A 21,490-nucleotide genomic window follows, 5' to 3' on the forward strand; every position below is an offset into this window, starting at 1 on the left:
CCACTATGTCTCATCTTGATCCCCTAAAAGTGACGAGAACACATATACCTGCTGCAAACATGCCTGCAAGGATTGATGTCCCCACAAGAGGACATGGTGCCACCTAGAGAAGATGGATACGGCACCACCACCATGGATGGTGGTATGGTGACACCACAAGGTGGCATAATGGCGTCATAGGCCATGGGTTCCGCTAGAGAGCGTAGGAGACTCATAGGTTCGATGGATTCTTGCCCTAAGAAGAGAGCGAGTTTGGCACAACTTGATCCATTGATCATTGATACTCAAAATCCGTCTCATGAGAATATTTTGGATTGTGGTTATGTCCAAGAGACATCGTTGGAGGACGCCTCAATGTTAGAACCAATTCCTGAGAATATAGAGATCTCTACGAACTACACTAGTGTACATGAGGACGTGAAATTTTTGATACCAATGACATCGAACCTTACTCCGTTGAAGAATGCCAACATAGAGAAAATTGGCCTAAATGGAAAGATGCGGTCCAAGTTGAATTGGATTCACTAACGAAGAGGAAGGATTTCGGGCCTGAGATGCCAACACCTCCTAACATAAAACATGTTGACATTAATAGGTCTTCGTTAGATAGCGTGATGAGAAAAAGAGATGATAATCTCGCCTTATGGCGCAAGGCTTCTCACAAAACGCCCTGGAATCGACTACGAGAAGACATATTCTCTCGTAATGGATGTCATTGCACTCCACTACCTTGTTAGTTTGGTAGTTTCCAAATAACTGAACATGCAGCTTACGAATGTGGTCACTACGTATCTCTATGGGGATCTAGATACGGAATATAATGAAGGTTCTTGTGGACTTCATTTACCCAAGTCAAGTGGCTCTAGACCACGGAGCGTGTTTGCAACGAGGTTGAAATGCTCACTAAAATGACTACTTGATTGGGAAGGGATATGATGAACTATGCCCACGCGTTTCCATGACAAGTTTCGGATTTGCAATTGTCGCGGTTTATGTTGATAAACATAATTGGAACCCTTGAGAGTTAAGGGAAACCACTGAACACCTGAAATCCGAGTTTGAGAGGAAGGACCTTGGGAAAACACGGTTTTGTCTAGATTCAGAACTTGTATACTGTGTCAATAGATGCTTAGGCATTTTGATAAAGTCAAAGATGCACTCCCATGGTCGTCAGTAGTCTTGGCCCTAAAAGGGATCCGTTTCTTCCCAGGGATGATGACGAAGACGTGTTAATAGCAGAAGTGCTTACTTATGTACAATAGGCGCATTATTGTACTTAGCACAATACAAGACCGGACACCTCAATTATTATGAACTTGTTGGCTAGATATAGCCCCGCGCCAACGCAACGCCATTAGATTGGTATAAAGACAATCTTTCGATACTTGAGAGGTACGATTGATATGGACTTGTTTTACCCCTACAAAGAGAAAAGAAATGACAGAAGTGTGGGATCGGACCCCACAAGGCAAAATGCCACCTTCCGTGCTCCTCCTCCCCTCCATCAAAATGACAACGATGTTTTGATGGGTTTTGCTGATGCAGGGTATCTCTCTGACCTTCACAAAGGTCGCTCCCAAATGGGTTATGTCTTTACCATGGGAAGCACAGCGATATCTTGGAGGTCTACAAAGCAGACCCTTGTTGCTACTTCCTCAAATCATGCAGAGATTATTGCTCTACATGAAGCCGTGCGAGAATCCATATGGCTAAGGTCTGTAGTTAGACACATTCGAGGAACTTGTGGTTTGAAGTTCACCACAGATGAACCTACATGCATTTATGAAGATAATGCAGCTTGTATTGAGCAAATGAAATTAGGTTTCATCAAGGGCGACAACACCAAACATATATCACCTAAGTTTTTTTACAATCAGCAACAACAAGCACTTCTAAATATTGAAGTGAACCAAATCCTATCAGAGGATAATGTAGCGGACTTATTTACTAAGTCATTACCAAAATCCACCTTCGAGAAACATGTGAAGAGCATCGGATTGAGAAAGTTATCCGAACTCCTATGATTGTAGCAATCAGGGGGAGATATTGACATCAGGGGGAGGCATATATGATGTCTACATGTTCGATCTCGAAGAGTGAATGACGTGTTGTGCTCTTTTTGCCCTTCGACCAGGGTTATTTTTGTCCACCAGGGTTTTTGTTACCAGGCAAGGTTTTTAGTGAGGCAACGATCAAAGCGTCATCACCGAGTTTGAGCGGCACAAGGGGGAGTGTTGAAGGATGTCGACTACTCGACATTCACGCGCGTTGTGCTCTTTTTCACCTTCAACCAAGGTTGTTTTTTTTCCGCATGGTTTTTATTACTTGACAAGGTTTTTGACGAGGCAACTTAGAAACGCATAAGAGAGGCAACACTATTGACATGGAATATCCAAGGGAGAGTGTTGTAAATGATAATGACTATTCATGCAATAGGTATTGCTTAATGTATGTGATTGACATACTTGTAATGTGCGATTGACATACTCGTAATGTATGCGATTGACATACTTGTAATGTGCGATTGACATACATGTAATGTGCGATTGACAGACTCGTAATGTGCGATTGATTAGTATAGCTATTATGTATTGCCTTTTGTATACATGATGTAACCCTATATAAACCTCATGGTGAGATGAATACAATACAATACAATTTTTTCAATTCTCTACAACAAGGTGAACCATATTTTTAGGTATCACATACATTCTACCGTATGTGGCAGTTAATGTGACACAACCATATTATTTAATGAAATTCTTTAATAAGTGAGGCTTTGAGTTGATAACATTGCTGCCATGAATCTATAAGCTTAGAGCTTAAGGAAGAAGAAGATGAACTCACCGAGAAAAAAAGAGAGTTTCAGACAAAATATCTGAGAGATTTTCCAATTAATGAAGTAGTAGAAATTATTACAATCCAAGAGCTATTTATAGTAACAGAAATAAAGCAACGAAAATGAAAAAACCCTAGTAGCTATTACAGTCTGTAAATCCACATCAGCAACAGCTAGCCACTTCATGTATTACAGATGGACAACATTGTATTGGCTGATTTATTGACTCCATACTTAAACCATGAGCTTCACGTTGACTTGTTAACACCTCCCCTCAATCTCAGTGGGAGATAGCACACTGAGATTGGTACAATGCTGCTTAAACACTAGGCTGTGAAGACCTTTGGTAAAAACATCAGCAGTTTGACTCTCTGTAGGTACATACTGAAGAAGAAGATCTTGTCTTTGAACTCTCTCTCAAACAAAATGAAAATCGTTATCAAGATGTTTGATCCTTGAGTGAAAAACTGGATTTGAGCATAGAGCAAGAGCAGAAAGATTATCACATTTCAACAAAGGTGGAACTGGAATCCTGATTTGCAGATCACAAAGAATATGTCTCATCCACGAGATTTCTGCTGCAGTATTAGCAAGGGCTCTATACTCAGCCTCAACAGAACTTCTAGAAACAGACCCTTGTTTCTTAGATTGCCGTGAGACAGGACAATGTCTAAGATAAACGATAAAACTTGTAGTTGATCTCCTTTGATTAATATCTCCAGCCCAATCAACATCACAGAAAGCATTGATGAAAGCAGTACTATTACCATACTTGTAAAACAACCCTTTTGACAAGGTACCTTGCAAATATCTCAAGATTCTCTTAACACATGCATAATGTACATCAGTTGGAGTGGACATGAATTAACATACAGTGTTTATAGCATAAGCTATATCAGGCCTGGTAAATGTCAAGTATTGTAATGCACCAACAATACTCCTATAGAGAGTAGGATTTGAGAGAGGTGTACCTTCATTTTTGAGAAGCTGAAAATGAGGCAAGCATGGAGTATTACACTCTCTGCAAGTTTCTAAACCAGCTTTAGCTATCAACTCCTTTGCATATTTCTCCTGTGATAAGAAGATACCCTTGTCTTTGTTCTGAACATTTATTCCCAGAAAATAGGACAAAGGACCAAGATCCTTCATGTCAAATACATCACTGAGTTCAGATATAACAATTGACACACCATTTCTGTCAGAACCTGTAATAACTATATCATCAACATAAAGGAGAAGTGCAATAATTCCATTGCTTGTGTTCTTAACAAATAAACTTGGATCAGAATGAGAGAACTGAAATCCCAAGGCAGGAAGAAAGTTAGTGAATTTCTCATTCCAAGCTCTTGGTGCCTGCTTTAAACCATATAGGGATTTCTTGAGTAAACACACATGATTGGGATGAATTGGATCAACAAAACCATGAGGCTGATGCATATATACTTCTTCTTTAAGATCACCATGCAAAAAGGCATTTTTGACATCAAGTTGCCTTAATTCCCAGTTATACATTGCAGCTAGAGAAACAATAATTCTCACTGTGCTATGCCTCACAACTGGACTAAAAGTTTCATCATAGTCCAAGCCTTTTTCTTGACTGTATCCCTGAGCAACCAGCCTTGCTTTATATCTTAAAACACTCCCATCTGGATTTTTCTTGATTTTATACACCCATTTACTTCCAACAACATTTTTGCCTTCAGGAAATGGAACAAGTTGCCATGTACCTTGTTTATTCAAAGCATCTATCTCTTCATTCATAGCCATATCCCATTCAGGTATACCAACAGCAGCTTTAAAGCTTTTTGGCTCAACAGGATCATGTATATCAATAACAGCACTGAGACCACTAAAGAAAGACAGCTCATCAAGTAAATTGTGTTGAATAACACAAGAATAAGCACAAAACTCATCAAATGATTTCTTCTTGACTATCCCATTTTTGGCTCGAGTCATCATGGAGTGATTGTTATATGCAAGTGTAGGATCAACAATAAACTGCAATTCTTGTGGAAACAGTACTTGACCATTATCTTGTATAGCAGAAGTTGGACCATTTTCAACAGACTGAGATGAAGCACCACTAAAAACACCTTCTTCATTACTATCATTTCTATCACTGTTATTCCCAACACTGAAACTGAAATCACTGCCATTTCCATTCATATCATTCATATAACCTCCACTTTCACCCTCAATGGTACCACCACTCAATGAACTAGAGGAAGAGTCAGGTATACCAATAACCCCCTCATCAACCAAGGCTGGGATACCAGCAGAAGGCTGAGAAACAAATGGAAGAACTACTTGGAGCTGATCAGAAAAGAGAATAGGCTGCATATGTGGAGAAGAAGAAGGTGAAGGACTGACAGGAGCAGGAGGAGAGATGGAAGAACCAGGTGACACATGAGAGGCAGGAACAGTAGCAACTTTAGGAGAAGTGGCAGTAGCACCACTTGGTGTGTGGAATGGAAATACTGACTCATCATGAATAACATGTCTGCACATCCAAGTTTGTTTTTCTCAATGCTGTAGCAGAAAACACCCTTGTATCCCAAGGCAAAACCTAAAAAGACACATCTAGTAGTTCTAGGATCAAGCTTGTCCTGACAGTATGGTCGAAGAAAAGGATAGCAGGCAGAACCAAAAATCCTTAGATGACTTAAATCAGGTGCAGAACCAAAAAACTGTATATAGGGTGTAGACATATGCAAGGATGCACAAGGCATTCTATTAATGAGAAATGCAGAATGAGCAACAACATACATGGTACCAGAAATGTTTAGGCAATTGCGCTGCAGACATAAGTGTAATACAAGTCTCAACAATGTGTCGATTCTTTCTCTCTGCAACCCCATTTTGTTGTGGGGTATGAGGACAGGTAATGAAGTGCACAATGCCCTTAAGATCAAGAAATTTTTTGAAATCTGTGCTGTTATATTCACCTCCACCATCAGTTTGAAGAGAAATAATATTGTGCTTGAATTGAGTAAGCACAAAGCTGTGAAACTTGACAAATGTGGCAAAAGTATCAGATTTATTGATAAGTGGATAAACCCACACAAATTTGGTACAATCATCTATGAAGGTTACATAGTATTTGAAACCCTCAATGGACAAACAAGGAGCAGGACCCCAAAGATCATAATGTACTTTTTGAAAAGGTGTGACTGATTTTGAGACAGACTCAATGAAACGTAATCTATGCATTTTGCCACTAAGACAATGAGAACACATATGAGACACTTTGTCATTATTAAACTTGACTTGAGACAAAGCCAACATTTTAGACACTATATCTGAAGAAGGATGTCCAAGCCTTTGATACCAGAGTGAGCATTTGACAGCAGCTCCAATAAATGCAGTACGAGCAGACTGAAAAGGTGGTATGAGTCTTGGTGTTTTGAAAGGAAAAGACCATCCCCATTACTCTTTCCTCTGTAAAGAAGAGCTTTTGATGTCTTTTTTTTTTTGGATGTCTTTTCCTGCACACAGATATCAATATCATCCATGGTAATGAAGCAATGGTTATCTTTGCATAGCTTATTAAAAGAAAGCAGATTAACTGCTAAGCTAGGAACATGAAGCACAGTGTTCAATTTAAAAGTATGCTTTGCAGGTGTAATTTGTCCAGACCCAATATGCTTAACATACAAACCTTCTCCATTACCAATAGTAATAGTGTTGTTGGAGTCAAAAGGATGAGCAATGGATAGGTTTCTCAGATCAGATGTCATGTGATGAGTTGCACCAGTATCACCAATCCATACTTCAGCATTATTAGTGCTAGATGAATTTGAAGAACTTGCACCAGTATAACCAGTGTGAGCAGTCATAGCAGTGAGTGAGCCTGGAGGCTCAGAACCTTGATAGGCATAGTTGCTCCTATGATGACAGTTAAGTGCAACATGTCCCTTCAATCCACATATTTGGCACACCACCACTAATAGAGAAGGATGATCAGAAGGTATATCACCTCTATAGAAGCAGTTGATAGTTGTGTGTCCCTTCCTGCTGCAAATTTGGCACTCAGGAGAAGCACCAACATTGTTTCTATATTCAGCTCCTTGAGTATTAGCAGGGTTCTGGAAGCATTTGCTAGTAATGTGACCTTTCTTGTGACAAATGTGACATTCAATGTTCTGATAGCAGTTACTTGCTGCATGTCCTTTCTTCCCACAAATCTCTGGCACTCAATTCCATTATAACTCTTAAATCCTCCACCACTTGAGTTGTTGTTTTGAGAGATTTTTCCATTGTTGCTCCAGATCTGAGGTTTAGAGTTGTTATCATTCCACACTGCTTTTCCCTTGTCACCATTGTAAGAGCTTGATGCTCCAGAAAATTGTGAGCTATTGTTGCCTCTATAAGATACCTTTTGCAGCCATTGTAGACAAAGATACATGAGGCACAAGCTGTGACTCAATATCTCTTTCAGCAGCCAGTAGTTGAGCTCTGAAATCTTTCAGTGAGATTGGTGTATCTCTTGCCCTGATGACAATCTTAATCATTGCATATTCATCTGGTAAACCATTCAGTGTGACAACCACAATATCCTCATCAACAAGTGTTACTTCCACATAACTCAGTTGCTCTCTTGCATGCTTAATGCGTTGAAGATACTTATCAATAGTGTCTGCTCCTTTCTTGATAGTTTGAAGATCAGTTTTTAGCTGTATGATGTTAGCTCAAGATACAATAGAGAATCTCTCAAGTAATGCAAGCCAAGCCTCATGTGAGGACTTACTGCCAACTATAATTTCCATTATATCATCATCAAGAGTAGCCATTAGAAGGCCAAGCAGAGCTTTATCTGTTTTCTTCCACAGTTTATAGGCCATAGTAATCTCACTAGTGATTTCACCTTCCTCAGTGAGAGCAAAACGAGGTGGACATGGATATGAACCATCAAAGTATCCAAAAAGATCATTGCCTTCGAGTATAGCTTGAAACTGAAAGCTCCACTTCACAAAATTGTGTTCACTCAATCAAACAGTTATTGTGCTTAGCAGAGAGTTGATTTCAGATTGTGACATGGTCATAGCTTCAGAGATTACCCCAAATCAACAGGTTATACAACTTTTATCAAGGAATTTGCTCATAACAAACACAGTTATGTTATCAGTCTATTATGTTATCATAGATCTTTTAACAAACTTGAAGATATGTCATCATCAACTTCACAGATCAAGGGAATCAAAACATCTCAACAGATTATACACTTTTATCAACATTTTTCACAGATCGAAGTAATGAGTGACAAGAAACAGCTACATATCTCAACCAAAAAATTCATCATCTCAAGAATCGCAAAATTAGAGAAAGAAATGAGCTCACCAGTAGGTGCCATCACTAAGAACAAGTACTCAACGAGGTATTGAATCTTGAAAAGTAGAAACGAAGTAGAAATCACGGATCTAGGGTTTCACCTGACGAAGCATACATGAGCTTAAATGCGGAAGCGAGAAGAAGATCAAATACAGCTACTGATATGAAATAACACACAGGATCAAGAGCCGAAGCTTTGATACCATGATAACATTGCTGCCATGAATCTATAAGCTTAGAGCTTAAGGAAGAAGAATATGAACTCACCGAGAGAAAAAGAGAGTTTCAGACAAAATATCTGAGAGATTTTCCAATTAATGAAGTAGTAGAAATTATTACAATCCAAGAGCTATTTATAGTAACAGAAATAAAGCAACGAAAATGAAAAAACCCTAGTAGCACTACGTCAATAAACTCATCAGACGACAGAGCTCAGACAACAGAATGATTGTTTTCTGTTGTCTGAAAAATTTAACGACAGAATGAAAAAATTCTGTTGTCTGAATATAGTGATATGCCATGGTAAATTAGTTTTCTTAAAAAGGTTTTGTTTCAGACAACAGATTTCTGTTGTGCAGTAAATTGAGATTGATTTAGTTTTGGTTGTTTGGAGTTTTTGTTTTTTGCATGTTTTTTGTGAAATGAACTGTTTGAAAATGTTATGTATCAGACAACAGTTTTCTGTTGTGCAATAGCACTACGTCAATAAACTCATCAGACGACAGAATGGTTGTCTGAAAAATTTTAACGACAGAATGGAAAAATTATGTTGTCTGAATATAGTGATATACCATAGTAAATTTGTTTTGAGAAAAATGGTACGTTTCAGACAACAGATGTTAACGTTCAAAGTACCGCCAATCCTTCGCTTAACGTGGGTCCGGCGGGCGGACCGCTACTCGTGACGCTCTCAGCCTCTGCTATTTGTCAGATATAATACAAAGGGGGGCGTTAGAGGGAGACCGCGCTGGGCGGCCTTCGACTCTCTGATGCCTAAGTTAGTCAATATATTTATAGACAGAGTAACAGTAGGTAAGTATTGAATGCGTCCTTAATGAGGAGAGAGGAGAGGACCTTTTATAGGTGAGGAAGAGGTTGATCTTCTCTTTGTTTTCGATGTGGGACTGATGTGCTTCAGTTCCCAGCTCTGGGAGCTTCTGATGCTATTTTGGCGCGGCGCGTGGCTGCGCGTCGGCGGTGATCTGGGGGTGATCTGACGCTGAGGTTGTAGCCCGCCTGGCGGTGTATCTGTATGTCATTCCCTTGGTTGGAATTAACATCTTTATCGGTACAATGAGCGTGGCCCATTATAGCTAATTATGCTTGCAAATGTACATGTATGTACAAGTCCCCCAAGTCCCCAGTCAAGGAGGGCAATCTTGGTTGGGGAGTTGTTCGGCGGTTTGAAGCGTTTTCTTCCGCTAGACTTGCAAGAGCATAATTAGCGTCAGTGCGTTGTCAACCATGGGATTTACTGAGCAAACGCTTTATACCCTTTCGGGTGGGCCCCTGCTAGGCCCCCCAGGGAGTCCCCCACTCCCCGGCTAAGATAGACCTCCGGATGGTCTGCAAATTGTTTGTTGAGGGGGAGCTGCGCGGAGCAGAGGGTGTTGGGTAGCGAGCCCAATCTTTAGCACCCAAGTGACGGGGGTCAACGTTCCTGATCAGGGCCGTCGTAGACTGTTGACATAAGTCCCCGTGTTCCGTAGGGACTGTCTGACCGTGACGCCGCGTGGCGGTCGTCGTCAGAGTGAGGCGTGGCCTCGGGATCCGCCGCTGGCGGGTATCCCCCCGCTGACTGTAGCAGGAAGCAGCGTCCGGAAGACGTGCCTGACGGTATTTTATTGAGCGATATCGCGCTGAACAAAGTACGTAACTTTGCAAGATGACAAGGGGTTCCGCTAGGTGTGTGTAGCGGAAGATGCCCCGCTTGCAGGATGCCAAGGGAGAAGTTTGGCTGGCGGAGTTTCACTCAGCGGAGACTTCGTCTCGGAAGGTGACAAGGGAGAAGTTCCGCTGGTGGGGTTTCGCTCAGCGGAGACTTCGTCACTTGGAAGGTGACAAGGGAGAAGTTCCGCTGGCGGGGTTTCGCTCAGCGGAGACTTCGTCACTTGGAAGGTGACAAGGGAGAAGTTCCGCTGGCGGGGTTTCGCTCAGCGGAGACTTCGTCTCTTGGAAGATGACAAGGGAGAAGTTCGCTGGCGGGGTTTCGCTCAGCGGAGACTTCGTCACTTGGAAGGTGACAAGGGAGAAGTTCCGCTGGCGGGGTTTCGCTCAGCAGAGACTTCGTCACTTGGAAGGTGACAAGGGAGAAGTTCCACTGGCGGGGTTTCGCTCAGCGGAGACTTCGTCACTTGGAAGGTGACAAGGGAGAAGTTCCGCTGGCGGAGTTTCGCTCAGCGGAGACTTCGTCACTTGGAAGGTGACAAGGGAGAAGTTCCGCTGGCGGGGTTTCGCTCAGCGGAGACTTCATCACTTGGAAGGTGACAAGGGAAAAGTTCCGCTGGCGGGGTTTCGCTCAGCGGAGACTTCGTCACTTGGAAGGTGACAAGGGAGAAGCTCCGCTGGCGGGGTTTCGCTCAGCGGATACTTCATCACTTGGAAGATGACAAGGGAGAAGTTCCGCTGGCGGGGTTTCGCTCAGCGGAAACTTCGTCACTTGGAAGGTGACAAGGGAGAAGTTCCGCTGGCGGGGTTTCGCTCAGCGGAGACTTCGTCACGGTTGGGAAGTCATCCCAAGTGGTTACTTCCACCAGACGCTTCGTCTGGTGGTGGTTGACACGTGTCCAACCCGTAGAGGGTTAGCGTGTGGGGGCTTGTCTCCCAAGCCTGGCCATGTTCTCGCCATTAATGCTAGTAATTATGGATTTCGTAACCGAGGCGACGCCTCGGTTAATCCGGAGAGTAAGTGAACACTTGCGACACGTGTACGGCTGGAGTGTGATGTCGTTTTTGAGCGGATGGCTTAGAACTCGTTGATGTTGACATAAAAGGGGGGGAACTTTAGCGAGATTTGACATTTTGCGAAAACTTCAAACCTGAGTCGTCGTCTTCAAGCTCTGTGCGATTTGCGAAGAGAGTTCCTGGGAACTAGATCTGCAAGAGTTACCGGATCTTAGGGGCGAGGACTCCACCGGTGAGGGCAAGCGGTCTTAATCGCACCAAAGACGTCGCCTTTGAGGTTGGTGCCCTAACTCTCATCCCTGTTCCATTGAGTTTATGTGCTTCTGTCAGTTTTTCTGGGTTTCGTGAAATTGAGATGTGTAAAGTGGGTTTTGGGGATGGTTTTTGGTGTTTTTGACATAGTTGGGATTTCTGGATCCGCTAGATGGTCGAATCTGGGTTAAGTGTTTGTGGGTTGTTTGTTCTTGCTTTGGTGTTTTCTGGGGAGACTGTTGCTTATGTTCTTGGCTATAACTGACGTAAGAATAGGCTAGATCTGTGTTTGTGCTAACTGGTGTGGGTTTTAGGGTTTGGGATGGCTAACGTCATAGAGATTTCGAGCAGTGAGGATTCCGGGTCTGACGTGTCGTTCCGCGCGGCGGATAGAATGTTTATTGACTCGTTGCGTCCGTCTGCCCATGCAGGAACCTCACTGCCAGAACCGCTAGAGGTTGAGCCGCTACAGACCATACCTTGGGAAGTAGCCATGGGTCGTGCACCACGTCCGGAGAGCTCTAGGGCGGGTGAGGCTGCTGCGGCCAAAGCTAGGCGCGATGAGGCGGCCAAAGCTAGGCGCGATGAGCGGTTGGCAAGCAACAGCGCTGCCAGCGACTCCGCTGGGGAGGATGAAACAGCGGGGGAGGACGCTGAGTCAGCGTGGTTCCTCCAGGATGGCACCCCTGTTGACGAGGCAGGAGGGCGGATGAATGTTGCGGCCGTTGCTAGGATGAAGCGGACGTTCCGGCTGCCGGGCTCGGTGAAACTGCGCCCGCCGACTGTAGATGAGAAGGCGTCTATTCTCCCAGAGGGGTTTGCGGCCGTGCATGAGGCGATATTCCGCCAAGGAGTGACACTTCCGCTGGTGCCAAATCTCCAAATCCTGGTGTGCGAGTTTGGCCTTGCCTTTGGTCAGATCTGCCCCAACATGTGGCGGTTGATGCTGGCGATGAACTCACTGTGGCGGTTGTCCGGGTGCGAGGGGCCTACTGTGGCGGAAGTGCTCCACTTCTACGAGCTGGTCTACGTGAAGCGCCGGGGTTGCAGAGGGCAAGTGAACTTGAGCCGCCGCCAGGGAGCGCCCAAGCTGATCGAAAATCTAAGGGATTCCATGTCGTACTGGCGGGGGACCTTCTATGTCGCCACGGAGGGGTGGGAGTATCAGGCTGGGTTGAACAGGGGAGGGCCGACGTTTAGGATTAAGTCGGAGTTCCAACATATCCGAGGTTGTCTACCGGTTTCCGCTAAACGTAGTTGGCGGTTTCTTGTATTTGCAGATTTGTATTTGTACTAACGAATATTGTGTTTGTGCAGCGGGATTGCGGTACAACTTGACGCGCGAAGAAGAGTGTCGCGTAGCACGGATCAGAGGTTGCTGGCGGAATCGCAACCTGTTGGACTTTCGTCTTCTGACCGGTTGGGAGTTACTGGTTGGCCAGCAGCTAACTCGCTCCGTTGGTGAGAAATCTCCGCCATACTGTTGTTTTTTTTTTTTTTAGAAAGCAACCCAGGCTGATTGGTGAAAATACTTCTCTTTTTTTTTGTTTTTTTTAGAAACTCCGCCAGGCAACAAATCGAGCCGCGACGCTTTCGAAAAAGCAATGGATCGTGCGGAGATTGACAACTTCCTGGAGACAATGTACGCCGAGGGGTTGGCGGCCCAGAAGACTGTAGTGAACCCCGAGACACTGGCGCTGAGCCAGGCCGAGGTTCCGGTGGTGCTGCCAATGCCGCTCCACTCTCACCTTGGTGACGATGGCCTGCCTGTTGTTCAGGCGGGGGCAGAAAGGGTTGGCGGGGGATCCGCTACCGCCGCGCCGCAGAAGGAGCGGGTGCCTGCCATCAGGCGTGGTCCTCCAAAAGAGAGAGTGGTGCAGCCTGCGGGGGCCGTCATCGCACCAAGGGAGGAGCCGCCGGCGAAGGGCCCAAGGGCCACTGCCGGGAACCCAAGGGCGCTTGAGAGAAAACGCCGGCAGGTTGACTCTCCCGATGGTGAAGAGGGGGAAGACGTGGAGATAATTGGGGCCCGTCATCAGAAGAAGGCTCGCCAAGCTCCGTCGAAAGCTGTTGTGGTAGAGGGAGAGGCGCCCGCCGCCAGTGACCTGGATTCGTTTGCCGCGTATGCAGAGTTTATGACGGATGGTGAGCGGGAGTTCCTCTTCCATCTCTGCGAACGGTTAGGGTTCGGCAGCCTGGCGGGGATTTCACGCCCAACGGCTATTGATCAGTCGCCCTACAGCTCGGCGTTTGGTCAGATCTCGGCGGGGCTGCACGACATGTTTATGGCGGCGTCGAAGCAGCCTCTGGTCGAGGGGGAGCTCAGGGAGGAAATTCAAGGCCTCCAGAGGGAGTTGGCGGAAGCGAAGGAAAACCTGGCGGAGGTAGAGCGGCGCCTGGCGAAGGCGGAGTGCGATTTTGCGGACGCTCGAGGCAAGCTGACGGTGGCCATCGAGCGGGACTTGGACCGGAATGACCACGTCTGCAAGTTGGAGCAGGACGTCGCCCTGCTGCAGGAGCGGATAGCTGCTAAGGACAAGAAACTTATTATTGTACAGCGGGAGTCCGTCGCCAGGGTGGCGGAGGTGAAGCGGCTGGAAGGCCAGGTTGCCCGCCTGAGGGCTGAAGGGGATACTGCTGCGGCCGCCGCTGTTGAAGCATTCAAGCAGTCGGCGGAGTATGCGAAGGCGATGACCGAGGCAGCGAAGGCTGGGGCCCTAGCAAACATAGAAATGCTGAAGCGGAAGGGCGCCATTGACTTCGCTAAAGCGTCACAGCCCGATGCGCCGTCGGCCAAGAGTGCCCTGCTGGAGAAAAATGCCGTGCCTGCCCCAGCGGGAGGCGCCCGCTCAGGTAGTGGGGAAAGCGGCGTACATCCGACGGAAGGGTCCCAGCAGACCCCCAATCCCACCCCGTCAGAGGTGTCGCGTGCTGGCTTCCTAGCGGCGCACACCCGAGCGGACGGCACAATACAGACGCCAAGTCCCACAGCCCGAGGGTCTGATCAGACGAGTCGCGCGATCCTGCCGCCGCATGCCGAAGCAGAAGATGCCGAGGGCAACCCCTGATGCTGAAACCTTCATTGTATTCTTTTTTTTTTTTGTGGCCGCTGAGGCATAACAATTTGTAACAAATATTTTGCAATGGAATGAAGTTTTCGGAGTAACGTTTGCTATGATGTGTTTGTACCGCTAGAGTTTGGACTTGTAGTGTTCTTTTGCCAATCGATGAAACATTAAAGGAATTAAGATTGGTCCAAGTGCACCACGTAGCGGACGTGGTCCGCTAACGATTACTGGCGTTGCCAGTTGCCCTCGGTGCTAGACTTGGGAACAATGGTTTGAATAATTCCTCGTTTCATTGATAGCTGACTGGTCAGCGGATACAAAAGTGGGGTAGTACCCGTTGGGTAGCTTCCCTTAGCTAAATATTGAACAAAAATTTAGCTAAGTCAATATGCTCCTGGGTAGCGGCATGACTATACGTAGTAGTAGTAGTACCGAAAGTGTTCGGTATCCCAAATGTGGGTCGTTGGTTTGGGGATGGGCGATAGACCCAAATCCTGGTGCCAAGGTTGGCGGTGAAAGACATGAGTTCCCCGTTGAACTTCGTGCCGCTGACTGATTGTATGCGGGACACCATAGCGGCAATAGATAGTGAATTACCCTGGCGGTAGTTATTGCCGTTAGTGGTCCTGCTGACGTTCCCTCTTATTGTCAGTTGGCGGTGCCGAAGGGGTCTCATTAGCGGTTTCCAGATGACTGGAGGATGGCCGTGATGATTTTGTTGGAGTTGCTGGTGGCGGTGGGGTTTCTCCATATGTAATGAATTCCGCCTGGGCGTGAATGACCGCCTCACTCATGATGTGGTCGTACGCCGCATTTGGGTGATTGTAGTTGAGGTGATAGAGGAATGGCCCCTTGAGAAGTCCCTTCCTGAAGGCCGCCGATGCCATTGCTTTGTTTAGATCACGGCATTGAGATGCTGCCGTCCGCCATCGTGTGATGAATGCCTTTAGTGATTCGTTCGCCCCATGCTTGACGCTGAAAAGCTGACCTGTGTTGTGATGTCCGGCGGACAACAAGAGGAACCGAGAGAGGAAGGCGTGTGATAGTGCATGGAATGAATCAATGGATCCTGGTGGACACTCGAAGAACCAGTTCATAGCCTCACCATCTAGTGTTTCACCGAACAAGTGGCACAGGGTGGCGTCGTCAAATCCCTTGTTGTTGGTAACTATCTTGAAGGTGTCCATGTGGACGAAGGGGTCAGACATGCCGCCGCAATGTGACATCTTTGGGGTTTTTGCATCTGCTGGTCTGATAGCCTGTAGGATCGCAGCGGTGAATGGTCCAGGTCTGGAAGCGAAAAGTGGGTTTTGAGTTGGCGTTGGGGCGCCCGACTCTGCCCGGATCAACCTCTGCTCCAGTTGGTGCATCCTTTCCAAAATCCGGGCGGTTGCATCGCCGGCGGAATCAGCCTGAGTACTCCGCTGGACCTGCCTGCGCCTTGGCGCAGGCGGATTGTCCTTAGTCCCTACTTTGGCTTCCGAGCGGTTGGTGTTCGGCAGTGATTCCGCCACCTGCTCCAACATTAGCTGGGGGATGGGCGGTGGTCCCATCCCCAATAGTTCAGGTGGGTCCGGCGTTAGCTGCATCTGCGTGACTGGCGCTGGTATCAACGTGCCGGTGCCGGGCCGATTGCGCCTGCTGCTGCGTGATTGCTCGCTCTGTGCTGGATTGGCGGTGGCTTCCAACGTCCTCTTTAGTTTATTGAAACGTGTCATCAGCGTAGCCAACTGTCTTTGGGCCTCAGCCTTCTGCGTGCGCTCCTCCTCACGCTCTCTGTTTGCCTTATGAAGATTCGCCAGCGCCGGCTCGTACATAGTGATGAGATCTTGGCCCGGCGGGCGGCTACCGCTAGGATTTGCCTCACCGCCGGGGTTGGCCGGGGTTGTGAATAGTGCGCGGTTAACGCCTACCGCTGGGTCGGAGGGTTGGGGGATGGTGGAATGGTCCGCCTGCTCCCCAGCGTTTCCTCCGCTACCGTTAGTCATGGTGGATGTGGTGGGATGACCTTTTGTTCAAGGATTCCCACAGACGGCGCCAATGTTAACGTTCAAAGTCTGGCGGTAGCCAATCCTTCGCTTAACGTGGGTCCGGCGGGCGGACCGCTACTCGTGACGCTCTCAGCCTCCGCTATCTGTCAGATATAATACAAAGGGGGGCGTTAGAGGGAGACCGCGCTGGGCGGCCTTCGACTCTCCGATGCCTAAGTTAGTCAATGTATTTATAGACAGAGTAACAATAGGTAAGTATTGAATGCGTCCTTAATGAGGAGAGAGGAGAGGACCTTTTATAGGTGAGGAAGAGGTTGATCTTCTCTTTGTTTTCGATGTGGGACTGATGTGCTTCAGTTCCCAGCTCTTGGAGCTTCTGATGCTATTTTGGCGCGGCGCGTCGGCGGTGATCTGACGCTGAGGTTGTAGCCCGCCTGGCGGTGTATCCGTATGTCATTCCCTTGGTTGGAATTAACATCTTTATCGGTACAATGAGCGTGGCCCATTATAGCTAATTATGCTTGCAAATGTACATGTATGTACAACAGATTTCTGTTGTACATTCAATGGAGATTCATTTAGTCCTGATTGTGTATTACCTATTTGTTTTTTTTATTTGGCACAACGTAATTAAAGTGGAATTGGATGCACGCTTCAAAGAAAAATCCTCCCCTCCCCCTCAAAATTTATCAAACCGAAAACCTCCAATAGCGAACTTCTCTCTTTGCTCTCGACCAAAGGTCCAAAACCATCGAACTAGAAATCCAGCGTCCTTAACCAAAATTTCTTGCCAAATCTTCGCTCAATCACTTGTAATCCAGCATTCTCAGCTCATATTACTGAAAGCCCAGAAGAACCTCACCCATCTCACTCCGAAGAAAACCTCATTTCAGATCTAAAACCTCTGAAAACCTATACTCTCCCTCTCCCCTCGACGGTCGACGACGCTCGCTCTTCTCGACAAGTGATGGCTTAGTCCCTCTCTCAAATCAAGAACTTGATCTGTTTTACTCCTCTTCCTCATCCTCCGCCTCCGACCAGCACCCGACTGCTCTCTACCTCAGCCTCCGCTATCCTCCTCCTCCTCTTCCTTTGGCACACCTGTTCTCTCATCTCTCTTCTCAAATTCACCAGATCCGCCAAAGACGCAGTCCACGCCGGAGCTCCGCCTTGCCCCTCCTTCTTCTCTTTTCTCCTTCCACCCCGACGGTATCACTTTCATCTTTATCCTCTCAATTTTGCTTGAAATTCTCTTCATGTTTAGTGTGTTTTAGATTCCTTCGTTGTTGATTTTGCTTCTCTCGACCACTAGTAGCTCTTTTGTTCTTGATTTTAGTAGAAATTGTCTTCTTTAGATGATGAACCGAACCCAAGGTTTTCGATATTGCAATGGGTGTTTGTGTAATTTGGAGGTGATGGAGTGATGGGTATTGGGTAGTCGATGATTTGCTGATAATCTGGTAGTTGTTGATGGAGTGATGGGTATTTTGTTTCTGGGTTTTGGGGGTTGTGTTTGAGGTATATGTAATGGGTTTTGAGGTAGCTGTAATGTGTTCGAGAAGCGAAGCGCCTTCTTCTTCTTCACAGAGAACTAGAAAGAGAATGGGAAGCTCTCAAGGCCTCAATCATCTTCTCCAGGTAATAATCAAACCTCTCTTTCAGTTTTTCTATTCAGTTGGAATTGATTTTCTTTCAGCAATTGCAACCAGAAACCGTCATTGTTTCAGTCACTGATATTATCTCTGCAACCTCTTTTTACTCAATATGGTTTGGTTTGTAGGTCTCTTTACTCAATGTGAAATTTTAGGATGTCAATTTTATATGCATTAGTTGAAAACAGAACACATGCAGATCACAAGGTTTTTCTGCAGTAAATATATTTGCAGTTGTGTTAATCAAGAATCTCGGTAGCAATTAAGCAACAAGTTAAGGTTCAGTTTAACTATCTTGTCTTTGGTTGCTCAATATCAAGTAAAGGTGAGACCCTTGTTTGTGGTTTCTGTTAGACCTGGGGTTAGATTGACTACATTATCTTTCTTTCATTGTAGTATTTTATATTTGTTTGTTCAACCTTTTGTTGAAAATGATTATAATGTGCAATGGCTGTGGAAAAAAAAAAAAGAATAGTGATTTTGATATATGGTGATTTTGGAAGGTAAGGCTTTCCTTCCTATCATATTCAATGGACGACCCAGTGAAGCTCCACGAGTTCTGGGTCCAGCTCTCACTTCCAGGACAACCAAGATAGATGTACTCAAAATAAGCTCATTCACATAGCTCTCTAGAATCATGTCTGGCAGTGATTTACTTTCTGGTCTTTGATTTGTGGCTTCAGTTCAAGGCAGTGTGCTCGTACTCATTATCTTGTTGAAATCTCGAGTAATAATTCTTGCGGTTTCAGTTTATAGTACTACCCAAATGAGAAATAATTACAGGATCAATAATTGCACTGGCAGTTTCTGAAGTTGAGGGAAGTTGATGGTACATTTTGTGATGCTAAGTATAGCTGGAGTAGAGGTCATATTCTGAACATATCTCATTTGCTTTTCAGTAAGAATAATAAATGACCATGAAGATTCTTTGAGACGAAGCATGGACTATTGTACCTGCATTCATTTATATGCATCATATCTCGAAGAACGCCTGGACTGTTTTCGTGTCCTGAAGTACGATGTTCAGAAAGATCACTTGGTATGCAGTTTGAATTGGAACTTATGTGCAAGCTTTTTGTATGTACACTGTTCTTTCTATATCATTTAACGGAAAAACCACCCCTCTAGCTTTTTCTTTAAACTTTTATATTATGTTTAATTATCAATGCAAAAAGGAATACGAATGTACCATATTCTTTAATATAGTACAGTCATTTACTGCTAATTCACACATTTTTCATATTGTATTACCAGTGTAACATGATGACATTTAGATTAAAGGATCTCACATGTTCAATACAATTTCTACAGAGAACCAAGGAACTTGAAACCCCAGACTTACTAAGGCATCTACCTGCTTTGCAACAGCTTCTTTCTCACCTTCTTGATTGCCAGGTGGCTGATCCAATATTCATTCCTTTGTTTTTGTTTTGTTCACTTTATTTTATTTTTATTCTTCCTTTATTTTCAGTCTATCTTCCATGAAAGGGAGCTGCTATTCCACCAAATTTTTGATGACCTTACCCTTTATCTATTTTACAAATATATATGGTGGGCAGCTGCTACAATGATGGGCAGCTGCTACAATTAATGATGGGCAATACTTGATGTTGTCATAGAATGGTTTCATAGGATGTTATTGTAAACCGCAATAATGTAAACCAAACAATTTTAGACAGATGAAATTTTGGCTCATTTTGTCATTATGTCATTATTGTAAATTATTAGCAACAGCAAACCCCGCAGCAAAACGCAGACACTATTGCTAGTAATATATTTATTTCCAGGGGGCTGCCCTTCATTAACAATTTTGTGCATGTAGGCAAGGTTCAGGCAGTGCTTCAGAGGAGACTTGAAAGTGCCAATCATATGTCAGCTTTATTTAGCAAAGGTATTGGATTATGTGGCTGGTCGAAAGCTTAAGAAAGATGAAGTGTGGCTAGTCGAGAGAACAATTTAGAGCACTAGATGATCTGGTATTTTCATATTATGTGGGTTTAACTTGTAGAATTATAGTTTGATTGATTGATGTAATGGGATCTGGATACTTGTACATTTTCAAATGAAATTAATTATAGTGATAATTTGATTGAAGTGTTTCTCTTTCATAAATTACAATTACATTTTGCAGACCAGATTTCTTAATATGGTGTTGTGCAACTGCTCTTGCTAAGACATACAAACCAAATAAAGCTGACATCCAATCCAATATCAAACAGAATTCAAGCAAATATATATTGTTAACAGTCATATACAACGACATATAATTGTCGTTTCTAATTGAATCACACAACAGAAAAACCCAAGAAAGTACAAGCTTCTATATATTTGGACGACATATTTCTGTCATTTTAATAAAAAAGAAACAATAGAACATGAAAAATTTATGTTGTCCACAATTGATTCACACAACAGAAAAAATCCAAGATAGTTCAAATCTCCATATATTCACACAACAGATTTCTGTCGTCTTAATGAAATACAAACGATAGAGATTTATGAAAAGATGTTGTGTAGAATCCTTTATAACAACATATAACTGTCGTTTCGTTACATCTTCAACCACAGAAAGTCATAATTCGGGATATCTCGGCATAATCAGACAACAGATTATTGGCCGGCCTATGTTGTTTGAGTGAAATATAGATCACGGGTAATATCCGTCGTCTGAAGGCCTAAGAGATATCAGGCTATTAGACAACAGAAATTTTTTGAATCAGACAACAGTCCTCGGCTGTTGTCTGATGAGTTTATTGACATAGTGTAGCTATTACAGTCTGTAAATCCACATCAGCAACAGCTAGCCACTTCATGTATTACAGCTGGACAACATTTTATTGGCTGATTTGTTGATTCCATACTTAAACCATGAGCTTCACGTTGACTTGTTAACATGAGTGTCCCTGTTTACTTTTGGACAAGAAATTAATATCCACGACCATGTTTATTTTATGATGCGCATGTTTAGGTTGCACAAAGTCACAAACTCAAACTTCTGCATCTATTTACAGAGAAATAAAATTAAGAAAACATAAAGCAGCAACATTAATACCTTTCTATGAAAAAACAAATCTAACTTGTGCACAAAAGCCCTCTTGCAAGCGTCACACATGTACATGCTAAGATACTAGTCTTTTATGCATACCGAATCAAAGAAATTTTTGTCTGATCAACAACAGGCACTAGTATCTTATGCATACCGACTCACTAGATTGATCAACAACACGGCTTGACAAAGTTAGAGAAAGGTGTCGACATCATATATCGCCTAAGTTCTTTTACAATCAGCAACAACAGGCACTTCTAAATATTGAAGTGAACCAAATCCGATCTGAGGATAATGTAGCGGACTTATTTACTAAGTCGTTACCTAAATCCACCTTCGAGAAACATGTGAAGAGCATCGGATTAAGAAAGTTATCCGAACTCCCATGATTGTAGCAATCAGGGGGAGAT

This window comes from Rosa rugosa, chromosome 4, assembly GCF_958449725.1.
Source record: "Rosa rugosa chromosome 4, drRosRugo1.1, whole genome shotgun sequence".
NCBI classification, from domain to species: Eukaryota; Viridiplantae; Streptophyta; class Magnoliopsida; order Rosales; family Rosaceae; genus Rosa; species Rosa rugosa.